Source organism: Notothenia coriiceps, unplaced genomic scaffold, assembly GCF_000735185.1.
Source record: "Notothenia coriiceps isolate Sejong01 unplaced genomic scaffold, NC01 NC01_scaffold00037246, whole genome shotgun sequence".
NCBI lineage: Eukaryota > Metazoa > Chordata > Actinopteri > Perciformes > Nototheniidae > Notothenia > Notothenia coriiceps.
The window spans coordinates 12,569,174-12,586,320 of record NW_011369947.1 but is presented as its reverse complement, the minus strand read 5'-3'; positions in this window follow the sequence as shown (position 1 = coordinate 12,586,320).

The following is a 17,147-nucleotide window of genomic DNA, read 5'->3' as shown; positions in this document are numbered from 1 at the left end:
CTCAGGAGCGTGTGTGTGTGTGTGTGTGTGTGTGTGTGTGTGTGTGTGTGTGTGTGTGTGTGTGTGTGTGTGTGTGTTCCCCAGCAGAAGGGGAAACAAAACTCAGCATCTCACTTCCAATCTCAAGTCAGAAACAGCAGCGGTATACAAACATCCCGATTAAACATTTCCCCCTGCAACGACACACTGAGGGGACGTGCTAAACCGCGCTAAACAGTGAGCCTTCAGTGAGAAAGTCCAGAGAGACAGCAGTAACACGGGTCTCACACATACACACTCACACAAATCCAGCTCTGGGCTTTGAGTGGCCATTTAGAAATCTGCACGGCAGTTCACTGACCCAGCACTAACGAGGCAGCTAGCCCGTCTTTGGAGGAGAAGCACCTCTTATCTAGTGACCACACAGCACTGGCTATCTCCTGACCGTGTTTGACCACTGGTTAAACTGATTAGCCAATCGCCCAGTCAACTTACAGTAAGCAGAGATACACTGATGACCATGCAATACACTTTTTTGGCTCTGGATGGGATTTTTGACTAATCGTGGAATGTGACGTTTTTGTTTTTTTGTGTAAGCTTGTGCGTGCTTGCCAGTATGATATGATAGCAGTGTAGAAATGCCACCCTAGCTCTATGAGAGGCAAGCGATCGCACAGTCGCTGCACTACTATCTGTCCAGTTGGATCGGACAAATGGTCAGTAGTGGAGGGATGGCAGAGTGGACATGTGATGGCCAAAGTGTCAGGGACAGGGGATTCATCCGTTTAATGAGAATCTATGGCCTGGACTGATAAAGCGCCTGACTGAGAGGCTGTGACAAGTCCTAATGCTCACATGTATAAATGATGTGGATGGGTGGGTGGGTGGTTGAATGGGGGGAGTCCTGGTAGGATGTGTGGCTGTGTGGAATCAATCCTTAGAGAGCATGGGTTGGGTTTGGGAGACAGGCCAGAGACTGAAAAATGGTTGAGGACAGAAAATCAGGGAATGTACTCGGAGAAAAGTGAAGAATTAAACGTGTAAAAATTCCTCCAACACGAAACGTCCACATAAGTCGTTTGTTCCTGCTATATTTTGACACACTATGGTGTTTCCTTAATTAGCATTGGAAGGAGTTTAACACATCTTCATACCTAAACTTTACAATTGGAGCTTTAAACACATGGTTAAGGTTTGAAACGGTTAAGGTTTGGTTAGGTTTAGGCAACAAAACTATTTAGTTAATTAGGTTTAGGAAAAGAGTAGGAACTACTATAAAAATTTAACGGACATATATGAAAGTATTAACAATATTTTCATGAAACACTTAGCCAGCAAAATATTTCCCAAAATGTTGAACAATTCATTTAAGAACAGAGTGGATTTGAAGTTGTAAAAATTTAAATTTGAGTTTTATTTTTGATTTATGTTGATGGCAGTGGCACATTTGTACTCCCCTGTGTGGCGGCTATTCAAAGGGCTACACATCTGAAACAGCAATACACACACACACACACACACACACACACACACACACACACACACACACACACACACACACACACACACACACACACACACACACACACACACACACACACACACACAGGCACACACACAGAAGGCCTACTCACCAGATGCCCCATGAGATGATAAAATATTTTTGAGTCTTTTGCAAAATGCTTACTATACATTCTGCTTAAAAATTCCCTTTTGCTTTAACATATCCATTGAGAGCTTGTTTTCATTTTTGTTCACTAATCTCTGAACAATGATCCTGGTAGGCGTGAAGCATTTTTAAAGTGACATCAGTGCCGGAGGGACAGGGTTTCACTGATCTGACTAAGCATCAAATTCAGTTCAATTCAAGAATGTTTAAGCACACAAGGGCAAAGAGGAGTTGTATCAATATTAACTGAATATAACATTGTTTAATACAGAACAGTAGAACACAGATGATAGTGTTTCACTTCCCAAAGAATAAAACAATACATGTTGTACAATTTATAGGTTGTTTAAATAATGTAGGTCAAGAAAGGTTTAGGGATTAACCATGAACGTTAAAAGAACCGCCTGTCATATTCAATTTTTCTCAATAAATCCAAAAAGAAGACTGACAATGTGTTTGTCCAGTCTGTTAATAAATCCCTATCTACAGTATATTCCAATACTAATATAGATTTGGTCTTCCAGAAGATCTTTTAAAATTAGTTTTTAGTGGCATAATGGTGTGATTCACTTCACAATTCTGTGCCCATATTAATTGTAATAAGGGATAAACCTTATATCCCCCAGTGCGGCCCATTTATGGGTTTAACAGCTTTTAGACAACAATTGTGCTCTTTAAAACAGGAAAAAATCAGGCACAGAACTTGAAATTGGCATCAATGAATTGATGGCTTTAGTGCTGCATTAAGAATCAACTACTGGGTTGGCTGTTTGAAATAAAAAAATATTGCTAGTTTAATGAAACATTGATCGATTGCAAAAGAAGATTTTCTGATTCTGAAAATCCAAAAACTGAATATCTTGTAGACTGATGAAGCAAGACATTTAAATTACCTTGGATTTATACATATTCAACTTTTTAATGTGCATTTTTTTAACTCCAAAAGATGAATTGATTAATCTAGAAAATAAAAAGAGGATTTATTAAATTGATAATTAAATGAATCTATCCAGACATTTTGTTTGACAGCGTGCAATGCTGACTCATGTACAGTTTGGCACATATAAAAAAATAAAAAGAAGCATTTTTAAAAGCCTGAATGATCTGATAAGTAAAAACTGCAGCATACATTGAAAGGTACTTTTTGCATGCCTTCAAAATGTATCCAAATGTTCTTCAGTGTAGGTCTTGTGTAGGTTAGTAGACTATGTTATATTGTTCACTCAGTGCTGCCGTCTAGAACCATGATAAGTAAGTTTGGGCAAATTTGCTACCTAGTGGCAGCCAGCTTTACGAGCGGCGCAGCCTCTAATACGTCCTGCTGGTCATTAACGGCGGGCCAGTGTGGACCTTTTACCACGGCGCAGTGTCTCATTTGAACAGCGAGCCATAAAACCCCAGGCTCTGCCACTCAGTGTCATTTAAACCAGGACTGATTGGAACTATCTCTGGCCTTTGCTTTCCCACCTTCCTCCCCGCCTGCGTTCTTTCCTGGTCGGTTCATGAATAATGAATGAGGATATATGCAGGCTGGAGCTCAGATATTAATGGAGCAGAAAAAAAGAAGGAGAACCATTCTTTGTGCTGCCAGCCATTGCTTCCCTACCCCAGCTGAAGCTGCCCGGCCTTTTTTTTCACCTTCCCTTTTCCTCCCGTCTGCTGCCTGTGGGCCCAGATGAGATAATGCTAGGTCTCTCTTTCTCTCTTGCCTCAAGATATTTCGCTTCTCTCCTGGCTGTCACAGCAGGGGCCAAGGGTGGTCAGTGACTTTGAAATGAGAGGGGCTAACTTTTAAATTATAAAAAAAGGCAGACAAAACTGGGGAAGATGAATGAAAAGTTGACTTGGCTGGATATGCAAGGTGACCATTGTCTGCCTGTTGGAGTAGGTCTCTGTCATTCAAGGGCATGGCAGTGAGCTTGGCCTTGTCCTTTCTCTCGGAGCCCCTTCCCTGATCTGTCAACTGTGGCCAGAGAAGCCCCCGGCCAAACTGCGGCAGTCAAGGGCGAGAGGTACAGTCAGGTGGAGGGCATGCTGAACACCCAGCAAACCATTGTAGCAAACCTACTATTTTCTTACAATACTTTATTTTTTCAAATTACATGACAATACTGATACAAATGTTTTTGTTTGGATCTCAAAAACTCGAACACAAAGCTTTGTTGAGACCAACCAACAAAGGCTTGCTGAGCTGGCAGTCAGTGAAGTCTGGCCCCGGGCTGGCAGAGTCGCTGCACATCCTTGGATGATTTGCCCAACTCGACCAGAGGGCACACATAATGGGCAGGGTCTTTTAACCTTTCATTTGTGCCAGAATGTCTCCACATTCAACAATGTTTCATTCCACTGCTCATTTGGTCAAACACAGATAGACAATCCCTGTTCTGAGGTCTAGAACTGTGAATTGGCTTCTGATTGGGACGTTTGGTAGGCGGGCCGCCCTCAACCTCTGACCCAGAGCTACCTTTCACCCTTCACTCAAAGTGACTCTTTTATCAGAGCTTTTTAATTGTTAACTGGAATATTTTATTGTTAATTTGCCAAAAGTTCCTATCATTTTAATAATTTCCAAGAAATCCACTTTTTGCTTTGCAAAAGTAAGCAAAGAATGCCTCTAAAATCTTCATGTGGCCCGGACCCTTTACAAAAACAGCACATTTGAACATTTTGCTTCAGTGGGACCACTGAGCTTCTCAGTCAAACGAGCCTCTGTAGCTGCACACAATGGACAGGATTTTAACGATTACATGATTTTAAAACTGATCAACGGATCCAATTACTCTGTTTACTGTCACTCTGTTCACATTTCACCAATGTATTCATATTTTCTCACAGGCATGCCTTTTTTTCATGCACACACGTTGCACAATTTGAAGTTCGCACAACTTGTTAATAGGACTTGCAAGTTGGCATCACTGTTTTGCTGTCCATGTACTCCAAAGACTCACATAAAATATATTTCTACCATGAAGCGAGGTTTTGATCTTGGAAGTGAAGCAGAGTGTCAGAGAAATAACGTTAAAAAAAGGAGCATAGTTCAAAAAGTTTAAAATTAAACTTTTTGTGCTTGCTTGGGTGAGCGTTTCAGCTAATTACGCACAAATCCCTCACGCTCACAGCTCCAATCCACCGGCACCGCTGTCTCGGCAGAGGACAAAGAAAACTGACAAACAAACAATGAGTGAAAAAATATATAAAAGAGAGGAAGCTTTCTTTCCATATAGCAGCTGAGCTGAGGCGACAGCGGCGTTTAATCAGTTGGTTTTTCCAGCGCCGTCAGCGCGAGCAGCCTCGGCGGCGCAGCCCTCTGATCAGCGCGCGGAGAGGGGCTCCCTGCAGAGCTGCTGCCGCCCCCGAACCACAGGTCAGTCCTTGGTGAGTAGGTTTCATTCTGCTGTCGCCTTCATAGTACCATCTTCTTCTCTCATTAAGATAGCGCGTGTGTCTGGGTGTGTGCACATGAATGTATTTATGGGCGTGTGTTTGTTTCTGTGTGTGTGTGTGTGTGTGTGTGGAGTAAATGCACCCCAGGACTAGCCTAAAGGGGATGTGGATTCCCGGCCTCCGCTGAGATCCGGCAGCACAACTAGGATTTCTACCAGTGGGGGGGTTGTGTGGGTGTGTGTGTTTGTGTGTGCGTGTAGATGTTTGTTAGAGGGAGATGCAAGGCGCATAGAGTGACTCGGTGCCTCGGGGTCAGACACACACACATGCAGAGAAGGAGCTGGTGCTGCGGCGGGGTAAACAAGAGCAGACTGTTAGATCTCATCAGCCTCATCACACGCTTTATTATGCTGATTTGGGAGTATACTGTAAACTAATCAGGAATCGCAGAAAGTCGCGGGGGGGAACTCAGCTTAAAGGTTAGGCATATAGAGAGGAAAACTTGCTCTGCCTGCGAGTTCTTAACTTTTCTTATTTCCTTTTGTTGCTCACCAAAAGCCCTTCCGTTACAGCAATACAGGAAGAAGTACTGGCTGAAGGTCATGACCTTTCACCCAGATGTGAAAGGTTTGCTCCATGGCTGCTGTTCAATTTCATAGGTGCGGACTGATTGACTGTCACTGGAGAACCGGGGATTTTGAATGGAAATCAGGACTCAGGCCTGTCTGTCGCTGTATGCTAATACTGGCCTTTAAACAAATTCACAAAACACACTTTCAGTCTCATGTTTGTTCACTTGCATAAATGCATATGATTCTTATTCTGCGCCAAACATCTACTCAGACTTACATAACAACGTGACAGAGGAATGTTATAAAGTTCACAACGTCTATTAATTTTGAGGCATCTGAATAAAATGTCAGTGTTTATTAGAAACCGGCGGCACACTTCATAAATAATGAAAAAAAACAGTCCCCTCTCGCTTTGTGGACGTGACTTTCTAAACATTCCTATTTGTGACTTTCTTTGATAAAAACAATTCCACCTTTTCTAAACCAGGTTGTGAGAGGAAAACATACACAATTTTAATTTGGCTACCTGTCCATTTGTGTTATCCATTCCTCAGTGACAGCACATTTAACAAGCATACAGAACAAATGTACATTCACACATGTGGGTATCCACAAACACACAGAGCAACAAGCTAACAAGCGGGCACACTGGTGGGGAACGGCTGGTGAGTTACTTTTTCTGGTCACAGTGACAGAGCAGAGACAGGGGGTTCTGGGTAAATGCATGTCATATGTTTTGCAGTACTTAAGTGCAATTGTAAGGTACCTCACTTGTATTTAACTTCAGAGTTTTTCCATTTTAGGTGACTTTATACATCTATTCCAAGACATTTCAGAGCTAAATATAAATACAGTCATTTTTACTTGCTACATTTAGCTAACAGCTGTAGTTACTATTTCATTTTCAGATTACAATTTTTTTTCTGGGCACACGTCTCAGTGAAAGCCCACTCACCGGGGTTATTAATTAATCATGCCTTAACTCTGTGGCGATGCACTCATGAGGCCGCATGAAGAGAGCATCAGTTTTAATGTTCACCTGCGTGTTCTGTCGCACCTTGGTATATGAAGCTCATATTAAGCTGTTTGTGTATAACCCAAGCAGATCCTCCGCTCCTCTCCTCTCCTCTGACACTGGAGGCCCCAGCAGGCTGTGTGTCGTTTAGTCGAAAGGTCCTGCCGCTTTCTGCTAGCTGACAGAAAACCCACAAAACAGAGGACCGGCGGTGAAGGAATGAGGACAAGAGAGAAGGAGAAATATCAGAAGAAGTGGCAAAAGAAAGCAAAACAGATCGAGGAATGACAGGACCAAGGAGACAAAACAGAAGAAGAACCTGAAAGAAAGACAAGGACAAATAGAAGCGAACAGGACAGGAGAGAACAGAAGCACAGCTGACAAATCAGAACGAAACAGTACAGATCAAAAAACAGTAAAGTCTTGGAGGACAAAACTGAAAAGGACATCACAGAAGATAGGAGACAGAACAGGAGATCAAAACGAGGGCTGGAATCATTATTTTATTGTTTCATCAGAGAGCATCACCCCCCTCAACATCAAATGGAAAAGCCTCGATTCAAAAACTCTGAATTCTTGGCCTATCTCTAATAGAGTAGACGACGATAAGAGAGAACAGGACAGGTCAGAAGAATAAGCAGAGGATGCGGGAGGGGACCAACATTTGTAGGGACACAAAAATACATATCCAATGTTTGAGAAGGAACAAAATGATTCTGGACAAACAGAAAAGAACACAACAGAAGGGAATACAACAGGAACCAAAGAGAGAAGAAGAGAGTAAGACAAGCAGGAAGACATAAGAGGACTGGGCAAAAAGAGAGAAAATAAAGAGGACATGACAGAAAGAAGAAGTCAAAACAGATCTTGATGGAAAAGGAAAAACATTTACAAAAGACAATAAAAGAAAAAAGGACATGATGGGGAAAACAAAGAGTAAAACAGAAGAGGACAGAATATTAAAAAGAAGAACTGTCGTCTACATACAGTTTAGCAGAACTTTAAACAGGAAACTGTATAGCCACTAACGTCCCAGTACAACCACATGCAAATAACACATAACACACACACTGTAACACACTGTAACACACTGTAAAACAGTGGCCAGCAACTTATGTGATGACCTGCCAGCTGAAAACACAACCTCATAGCTTCCCTCTCTGTGAATCCTATGAAAAGGGCTTCCATTTTGTGTGTGTGCTTGTGTACGTGTATGAAAGACATGACACACACACACACACACACACGGCTCACCTGGAGGTGGTGGGTGGGTGTGGGAGGATGGGGTCTGTGTTTAGCTGTGGGCCCTGCAGACAGGGCGATCAAAGGCTCCTCAGTCTTTGTCTGCTAACGTTGAATAGACAATAGTAAAGAGGGCTCGCTTTGATTTCAGCTCACTTTTATTGATCACTGAGGAGCAGGGATTGAAATATGAGAGACAACCCTGAACTGGATTCTTCTTTTGCTATTGATTATATCCAGAACAGACGGCATTTCAAGATGATCCAAGTCTTTATTTTATCCTCTTCTTTTCTTTTTTTTTAACCGTGAAAAAGTGTGTCTGGCTCCTCGCCTGTCTTTCAGGTGCAGCTAGTAATACACCAACTCCCGTCATTTTAACAGACAATGCTTCGTGTTAAATCTCATTTTTGAAGCTTCTTCTTGAAGTTGACGTATAAAACTTATCCAGGATATGCTGACAGCAACCCCCACTACCTTGTGCTCTTTCATCCACCCCCCCTCCCTTGTCAGCAACCTTTAAATCTTGGTTTAAGGAGGACATTTTGTTTCCATAATTTCAGAGGAGGTAGGTTCAGGGGGTGGAGAGGTTGGGTGCAGCACAGAGAGGACCGTGGGAACAAGGAAACACAGCTTGGCCAGGTACAACAACCCCCCCCCCCTCTTTCCTTCACAATACACACACTCATTCAAATCTCTGCTCTCCTGCGTAGGGTCTCAGCTCATCTCACTCCAGCTGTGTTTAATTCTCTGCTGGGATGCAAACTGCACGGCCGAATTTGAGACCAGCAATCAGTTTATTGTCCCGGGCTTTACTGTTATGAGGTGAGATGCTATGAGCTCAAGTTGTGTGCAAGTTTGTGATGGTTTACATTTAACTTGGCTGGTAATAAAAAGCAGAGTCACAGAACTACGGTAATTAGTTAGAATTAGAATGTGCAGTATTACATAATGTTGCATGATTGTACGGTTTAACAATTCAAATATGACAGATTGATTTAGAAAGCACCTTTTATCTGGAATATTTGGTTAAAGAACTAAGTATTGTTTTACTAAGAACAGAAATCCTTCAGAATTCAATTATCTTAGTATCCCAGTCTTGAGCACATGGGAGATTCTCATTATGTTTATTTTGTTAAATTTCATGCCAAAGGTAAGAATTGTCTCCGTCTTTGTGGAGCCGGTAAAATCTCTTCATCTTTAAACGTGACTCTTTAGGGCCCGTTTAAGTTGAGCTGACAGATGTGGTTATTTGGGGACAGCTCATTGGCAAGTTTATGGCCAGAGTGCTTATTTTACTGGAGCCGAGCACATGTGCTTGTGACAGTGACGGAAATCCTTTCGGAAGTCTGGCATACGGTTGAAATATAGGAGACTTAAGAGGACATAAAACCCGCCTGATGTTTATCACCAAGAAAATCTCAGGGAGTTTTGTCCCAAAACAAAAGATGATAACATTTGACTCAAACAGTGTTCATCTTTAAAAAATCCTGTTTTAAATTCAGCATGTTTTCGTGAGTCTCCAAAAAGGTGTACTATCCTTAAATGTTAAGATGAGATGCTCAGCATTCATGAAATAATTAATTTAAAGTGGTAAATGGGTTTTTATTGAATTTCTCAATATTTATTTTTCAGAGGAACTTAAGTAATTTAATGAACACATGTTAAAGTTATTATATTAAGAAAACTATTGTATTGGCTTTGTTTAGGACCATTATATCCGTTCTTCAAATATGTACACACACACACACACACACACACACACACACACACACACACACACACACACACACACACACACAGTGATCTGGTCAACATAGGGGGGGAGGTCAGGACTTAAAGTCTCACATAGGAAGCAAAAAAAAGTGTGTGTGTGTGTGTGTGTGTGTGTGTGTGTGTGTGTGTGTGTGTGTGTGTGTGTGTGTGTGTGTGTGTGTGTGTGTGGGTCTACATCTGACACACCCCCAGCCACCTGTAAAGACTCTGAGGATCAGGTTTCTTTTGAACACATTTAAGACGGCATTTGTTTCCAATAGTTTACAGTTTGTGAAAACGCCTGTTCCGGAAGGCTGGACCGATGCATCCGAGTTTGGTTTTGCAGGGCGGCGTTTTATGAAGCTCCCGTGGGGCTGCAGGACGGACGAGGGAGAAGCAGTGCGTGCCTTTTAAGAGCCCCTGACGAGTTTAGTGAGCCACTTGGCTTTTTATTTTGGCTCAGCTCACTGCAGGCTGCTTGTACTTTACTGTGCCCCCTCTGTGCTGGCCTGGTGGTTGCAGATTAAGGACATGCAGAGCAAGGCCCACTCATTACACCAGCGTACACATGCCTATTATGTGTGGTGTTCACTGTGTGTGTGTGTGTATGTGTGTGTGTGTGTGTGTGTGTGTGTGTCTGCTTCCACATATGTCAGGGAAAGTGCTGCAGAGTGACGCCAGTTGCTGCATGCTGGGTGTAGCTTCCAACTGATAAATGACTGCAGGGACCGTCTTTCTTTGCCTGAACCTCACATCATTTTCCCTGGAGAGCAGCTGCTGACAAATATTCTAACCTGAAAACCGAGAAGGACTACAAGACAACTGTTTCATTCTAAATATGAGTTTAACCTGTTTAAAGTTATTCAAGTTCAAACAATAGCAGCTTTCAAATGATGAACAGGACTGTGCTGCTGTTCCCGCTTGTGTTTGGAGACTGTCCCTGGTGATTCTTCTCTCCCAGCAAACTAATATGTTTGAAGCTCAGGCTGCCATTGCCAAGCCTGCGCCACAAGCTATTTCAAATGTGCAAAAAAATATTGATATTCCAGGCTTCTAAAAACAAAACAAACAAACGAAAACAAAAAAAATCCAAGTCAATGTCCTCTGGAATGGCCCCATTTCTCTGCCTCAGAACACTCAGAGATCACCTGGGACAAATGATTATTCTGCTGCTTCTTCAATGCTCTTTCTTTAACTTACACACAAACACACACACACCATGCTTATACTTAAAGTCGTGTTCTATTTAAAGAGTGAGTGCAGGTCTTCTTCAATCTTTTTTAAGTTAAGGTGTGAGCGCCAACAAATTCAAAGAGCGAGGCTGAGAGACTCGAGCAACACAGATTGGTTTCACATTTTCACTTGGTTAACTATCATCTGTACAAAACCTTGATATTCCGTGATGTATGGAAACCATGTTCCCAATTCACATTTTTCTTTGACTTGACATTCTCAAATATATAAAAACATGGTTGAATGAATCTAAAAAAACTAGGTTGAGAATTAGGAATGTTTATCACTTATAAGTAAGTGATAGCACATTAAATGGGCCGTATTCAGATACAAAATGTTCAGTTTCAGTTCAGGTATTGCTTGATTGCTTTAAGTTTGGTCACTCCTTCGCAAATTATTTGAGTATGAGATTGAGTATAATCAAAGCTCCAGAGCACCTTTATATTTTTTAAACAGGACCCAGGAGTGAAAGCAAACTGCAATGAAGACTTTTCACCACAAGATGGACTTAGGGATGCATGGTTTTGGATGTATGGCAAACAGCAGGAAAAAACTGCATGCTCGGGAAATGTTTTTTTGTATCATTATACCGAAAATGCAGAGCCAATTTCCAGCTGTGTATAAATATCTCCCCATGCTCTGAAGCAGAGGAGTAAGGCCATAGATGCTGGGGAGCGCCAAACAACGTGCGTATTAATTCCCGATATTTACTTTTGTTTGTTTTCACTGTGTTCAGGGCACCATGGGAGCAATTTTTGCTGTGATGAAACTGAATAACAGTCCCTGTGGAGTTCATTACAGGGAAAGAGCCAGTGCTCCCTGGTCAAGGGGGATTTGGAGTACCCAGAGGGATCGGTTAGTGAGGGTGGGGGGAGTGGAGGAAACCTACAGAATGGGGTAAGGCGAGGCGACTCGAGGGAGGCAATAAGGAAAGAAACCATAAACACTCAGCTAATGACCTCAAACACACTAACATTGTAGCAGAAATGAATGAAACTGTGCAAATTAAGACATTCACTCCAGGAGCAAATGGAAGAATGTTTTCTCTTTTTGAAATGGGAGAAAAAGGGAGAAAAAAGTTTGGGAGAGAAGAAACAGCATCTGCAGGCTTCAATACTGCAGGCCTGAGAGCAGAGTGTCTCTTTGCACTCAATGCACTTTGGAGTTCACTATTTGAGTTAACTCTACATTTTATTTGCTGTTCTACAAAGTTATTGTTAGGCATGTTATGCACACTATTCTCACTCTGTCTAAATTAGATTTTGTTCTGAAAAAGTCACTAAACCCTTCTGGAAAGAGCACTGAAGTTTTAAAGCAGCATTGCACGAAGCATTTGTCTGAAATGTCCCTAAATGGCTTGTGCAGACAACACAGGGAGTCGTGGTTTGAATGCAATGTTTATCCTAATATAGATATTTTTTTAAGACAATTGAAATAGCACAATTTTTTACTAGAAAGAGGAAATACAGGCGCGTGATCTTGTCTTTGTTCCGACTTCTAAGTGCACTTGCAACCTAACCGCTGGTTGAGAAACTGTGGCTCTGACCTGAGATCATGGCTATGGCCAACTGTAAGTAACTGTATTTATTATTACTTATAAAATGATAACCGCTGAGGATTGGCCTATATAGATAATATAATAAAAGTGTATTCTTGTAAAAGGTAGTGTCTATGATCCAGTTATGTTTTTATTTAGTGCAATACATTTTTTTTTTTAAATCTGTTACAGTAGGCGGATTTATAGATGGATCAATGGATGTGGAAAAAGATGTCTGGCTGAACAATTTGGATAAAAATGTACTTACAACTTTTAATTAAATAGCTTTAATCAAGCTATTTAAAATATACACTTACTTGCCTCTTAAGGTACACCTGTACAATGTAAGCGGTTTAATACAACATGCCAAAACATCTACTTGTATGAAGTCTATAATGTTCAGTGTATTCAGTGTATGTTCATTGTTCCCTCTATAACTCTCCTAATTAATGTCTAATATTCGGGATTAAACCCGTATAACCCATATCATTGACCCTACAGCTGGAATAGAAGCCAGACACATAATTTGCATATTCACATAGTGACCATCAAAGAAATACTTAGAAAATAACTCGGGAGAACTGCAGCATGATTGCAGAAGTTGTGAAGATAAGACTGGTTTAACTTGACAGACGCTGAGTTGGAAAGCATGCGAGTTCAAAATTAGACATATCTTTCTCTGCATTAAATAGAAGTACTCGTCTGCTGATTGATTATCCTATATCCTGACAATACTTGATGACAAAACCCTAACTCCTGGTAATGGCAGGTCTCAAGATCCTGCTGCTCTGGGCTGGGATCATCGTTATGGCGGAGGGTAAGTAACCCTCTTCATGACAAACAGGCCTCTCTACCAATAAACAACACAATATATTGATTTAAGTATTTAAAAGATTCAAAAACCCTTATTAACATTTTGTTATTCGTTTTTCAAATCTCAATGTAATTTTTTCTCTAGTCACCACAGCTCAGCAAAGTGAGTATCAGTTTTTTCTTTTCATTTAAATTGGCTATTTAAGGTAGATTTATACATAAATGTTTGGATTGTCAGGAGCACGTTAAACTTGAACAAAGACGCCTGCAGGTGTTTTTTATTTACTAGGAGACTTTATAACTTTTTAGTGTGTTCAAGTTTGGCTTTCCTGCAGAGGAAGTTGAAGTGTTGCTTTGTGAACTCTGCACATACACTCTGAATATAATATCTATGTATTTGTTTGCTGTGAATGTATCCTTATTCGAATATTATCTAAACCCAACATGTTAGTACTCACAGGACATTTGGTTCGTTCGAGCTTTTATAGAAAGTCCTCTTACTTATGTTTTATCAGTAGAAGGCAAAGTTAATGAGCATAGAAAACGTCCTGAATTGGAACCCTTCACAAACTATCAGCAGTACTGATCCGATCAGGACAAAAATCTCCCCGTACAAAAAACTTCTGCCATCGAGTTTAGGATTGACTGCAGCATATGAATGAATACTTAAACTGAATGGCAAGAAAGACAAAGATAACTAACTAAAAAAGAGAAAAGAAGTGTGACAGATTTCACATGAATTTTCCAGTCTACACCGAGAGGCCTCTCTGCGCTGCTAATGAGTGTGTTATATTAGGTTAACCATTTTTTTTCCTGTTGCACCTTTTGATGAACTTGCGTTGTCATATTGTGTTTGGCCTGATTTATTTTTATTTTCTTGGAACACAGATGTTTCAACCACCTTACCTCCACGCACTAGAACAAATTCCTCTTCAGCATTCAGTTTACCAAACAGCACCTCAACTCCACGCACCATGACAGAAACTGCTGTCATATCTCCAGACAATCAAACAACTTCCCCCAAACCTCCACTCAGCACTCCAACACTCACCTCAAACTCACCAATGCCTTCAACATATTCAACTAGTATTTCTGGTAATGTATTCTGCCTCAGTTTAGACTTTTATTGGAAACAGCGTTGAAATCAGCCTGACATTGCTGACATCTGGTAGGACTATTGGCAGAACATTTTGTAGGGTGACCTCTAGCATGCTCTCCCTCTTACAGCCACTGCTGCTCCTCCTGCAATCACCTCACCCTCACCCAAACCCACCACCATTAGACTTGCCGACAAACACCTCTCAAGCCCAGACTCAACCTCCAATCACCACGTCCAACACATCAGTGACTACTAATGCCAAAGGTTGGAACGTTTTCTCCTTAACAAGCCCGCCATTTGTTCTTCTATAAGACTCTGATATTACTGTGTTACTATTATGAATGTAGACTACAGCTACTAGCACTGCTCATGAGTGTGTTACGTTAGGTTAATAAAATACACACAGTTGCAAGAGTATTGATGTTGTCATAAGCATATATTAAAATGTTGTTGTTTCTTTTTCTGATCACTTTGAATGTGTTCTCCAGCCGAGACTCAAGCCCCTCCACCTCTGAAGTGTGAGTATCAGTTTTTATTTTCAAGACATAATACAGTTCTTCTTCACACTCATCTTAACAAAAACGTTCAAAGATTATGTTGGTATTTCTCCATAGTGTTATCCTTGGCAATGAATGCTATTGCAGAAAGTAAAGTTTAGATTCCCCGGAGAACTTTCAACATCTACAAAGTGTCTGGGATTAAAGGATGTCACCAGGTTTTGTTTTTATTTTGTGTGCAGGTTCTTTCACGGTCACACCCAGCAACTCTGGCTTCAACATTACCATGAATAAGAACTTTACGGCTGGCAACTACATCATCAACATCAAAGAAACAGGCCGACCAGATACTGGACACAACTATTCTGTTCCGTTCTCCAATGAAAGCTCAAGACATGAAATCAAACACCTGAAACCCTGTACTGAGTATGAGCATGATGTGGCATTTAATGATGCTGCTGGCAAAAAAACACCCTGCACCTCACAAACAAATACAACTAAGACAAATGAATGGAGTGAGTATTAATAATTGTTGAATATTATCTTCCTTTTTTAAATATAAGGAGAGACACTGACAGTTGTGTTTGTTCATTTTCACTTGTGTATTTCAGAAGAAGGTGATATTAAAGATGGCAGCTGCATGCCTGGATATGTTTGTTACCGTAGTGACTGGGACATCAGCTCTTCACTATCAACGTCAAATAATATAACAATTGCAGCTGAGACGTGCAAAAGTGACAAAAATGAGACCTGTTTCAAACCTCATTACAATGACATTTGCACGGATTTGACTACGACGTTCACTTCAGGAAACTGTAAAGCCTTGAGCCTCACCAGAAACATCACTGCTGGTATTCTAATACACATAAGAGGTATCAAAATAGAACCGTTCTTACGATACGTCTTGCATTTCAAATCTAAGGGGCTCTTCGAAAGTTGAGATGTTTCCAAGACCTAATTCCTACAGTGGTCAAACCAAAATAAAACGTCAAGAAGACTGCCAAGTGTGAGCGTTGAGACCGAAGTTCGTAATGGTACTTATTCTTGAATGCTGACCGTTGCATGTAGTAAGTGTAGTTTCTTTGTCCGGGCTGGTCTATGACTGTGTTTGATAGACAAGGCAAGAGGTCCCTTTCCGAGTTCTGTACTTTAGTCCTGTGAGCTTCGGAACTGAACGTCACGGTACTCGGTAGCTCACACGGCCGGCTCAATGCTACGGACCACCGTTTTTTTGTGGGCGTGGAGTGGGTTCTCGTTTATGTTGATTCTGTTATTACTCACTCATTAATTATTACCTTATAATAGAGGAAAAATTGTCTATTCTCTCTGGACTGTCCAACACAACAGTAAAGTGAACACAAATAAGTCTTCTTCCCTATAATTTCCTACCGTCGACGTACGGACCTATCAACAATTGGCATCACTGACCTGTAGTCGGAGCAGGAGGTGATAGTTGCGTCTATTATATTGTTTAACGTCGCTCTGCCGTTTCACTGTTTTACTCTGGCAAAGTTGGAGTATGTGTCCTGTAAGCGTGCTAAACTGATGCTCAACGTGAAGTCCTTTGACATTCGGACTTCGGAGTGGTCTTTGTAGTGACGACATCCTGTTATCTTAGAACAAGACAATTTTTACGTAAACCCATTTGGAGTACGTAGTACAACAACGTACATACGTGACAAGGAAAAAGGGTAGTCCTAAAGAATTTAGTTCACTTTATATTAGGTTGTTCAAGTTGATTGAGGACGTCTTTATTTTTGTCTAACGGAGGTCTTGACGTGTATTGAGAGTGTAGTGAATGTCGACGTCCCATTCTCTTCGCTGGTCTTCATTTCCTAGACAGTGGTTGTACTCGACTCAATGTCCTCTCATCGACGCAGGTGTACCTACTAGGCGTGACATCTTTGTGTATGTCACCATAGATTTTCCGATAATAATGACACAGAGCAGCCTTCTGCTCACTTCACAACGGGAAACACGCTGAGCCACTTATGCACCGCAACTTGCCTCCTTGTTATATAATTCTGTGAATCGTATTTTGACATCACAACCTGCACTCCTACGTCAGAGTACGCTTCATAGAGGAACATTAGGGTCAGTATACAACCACTGTCCTGAGACAAATGAGAGCAGGAAGGCGAATGGGACTGTCGCACATTCACTCGACCTCTAATGAACGTCAACCGTCCGTAGACAAAATAAAGCCGTCCTTCAAAATCAACCTTGACGAACCTAACTCCGTGACCTAATTCCTTTAGACTCCCTTTGTTTCCTTTGTCCACCCGTATGTACCTTTTTTACGCGTACCTTACTCCAAACTGCTGGTTTCGTAAAATGGTTGTCTGTGTTCCTAAG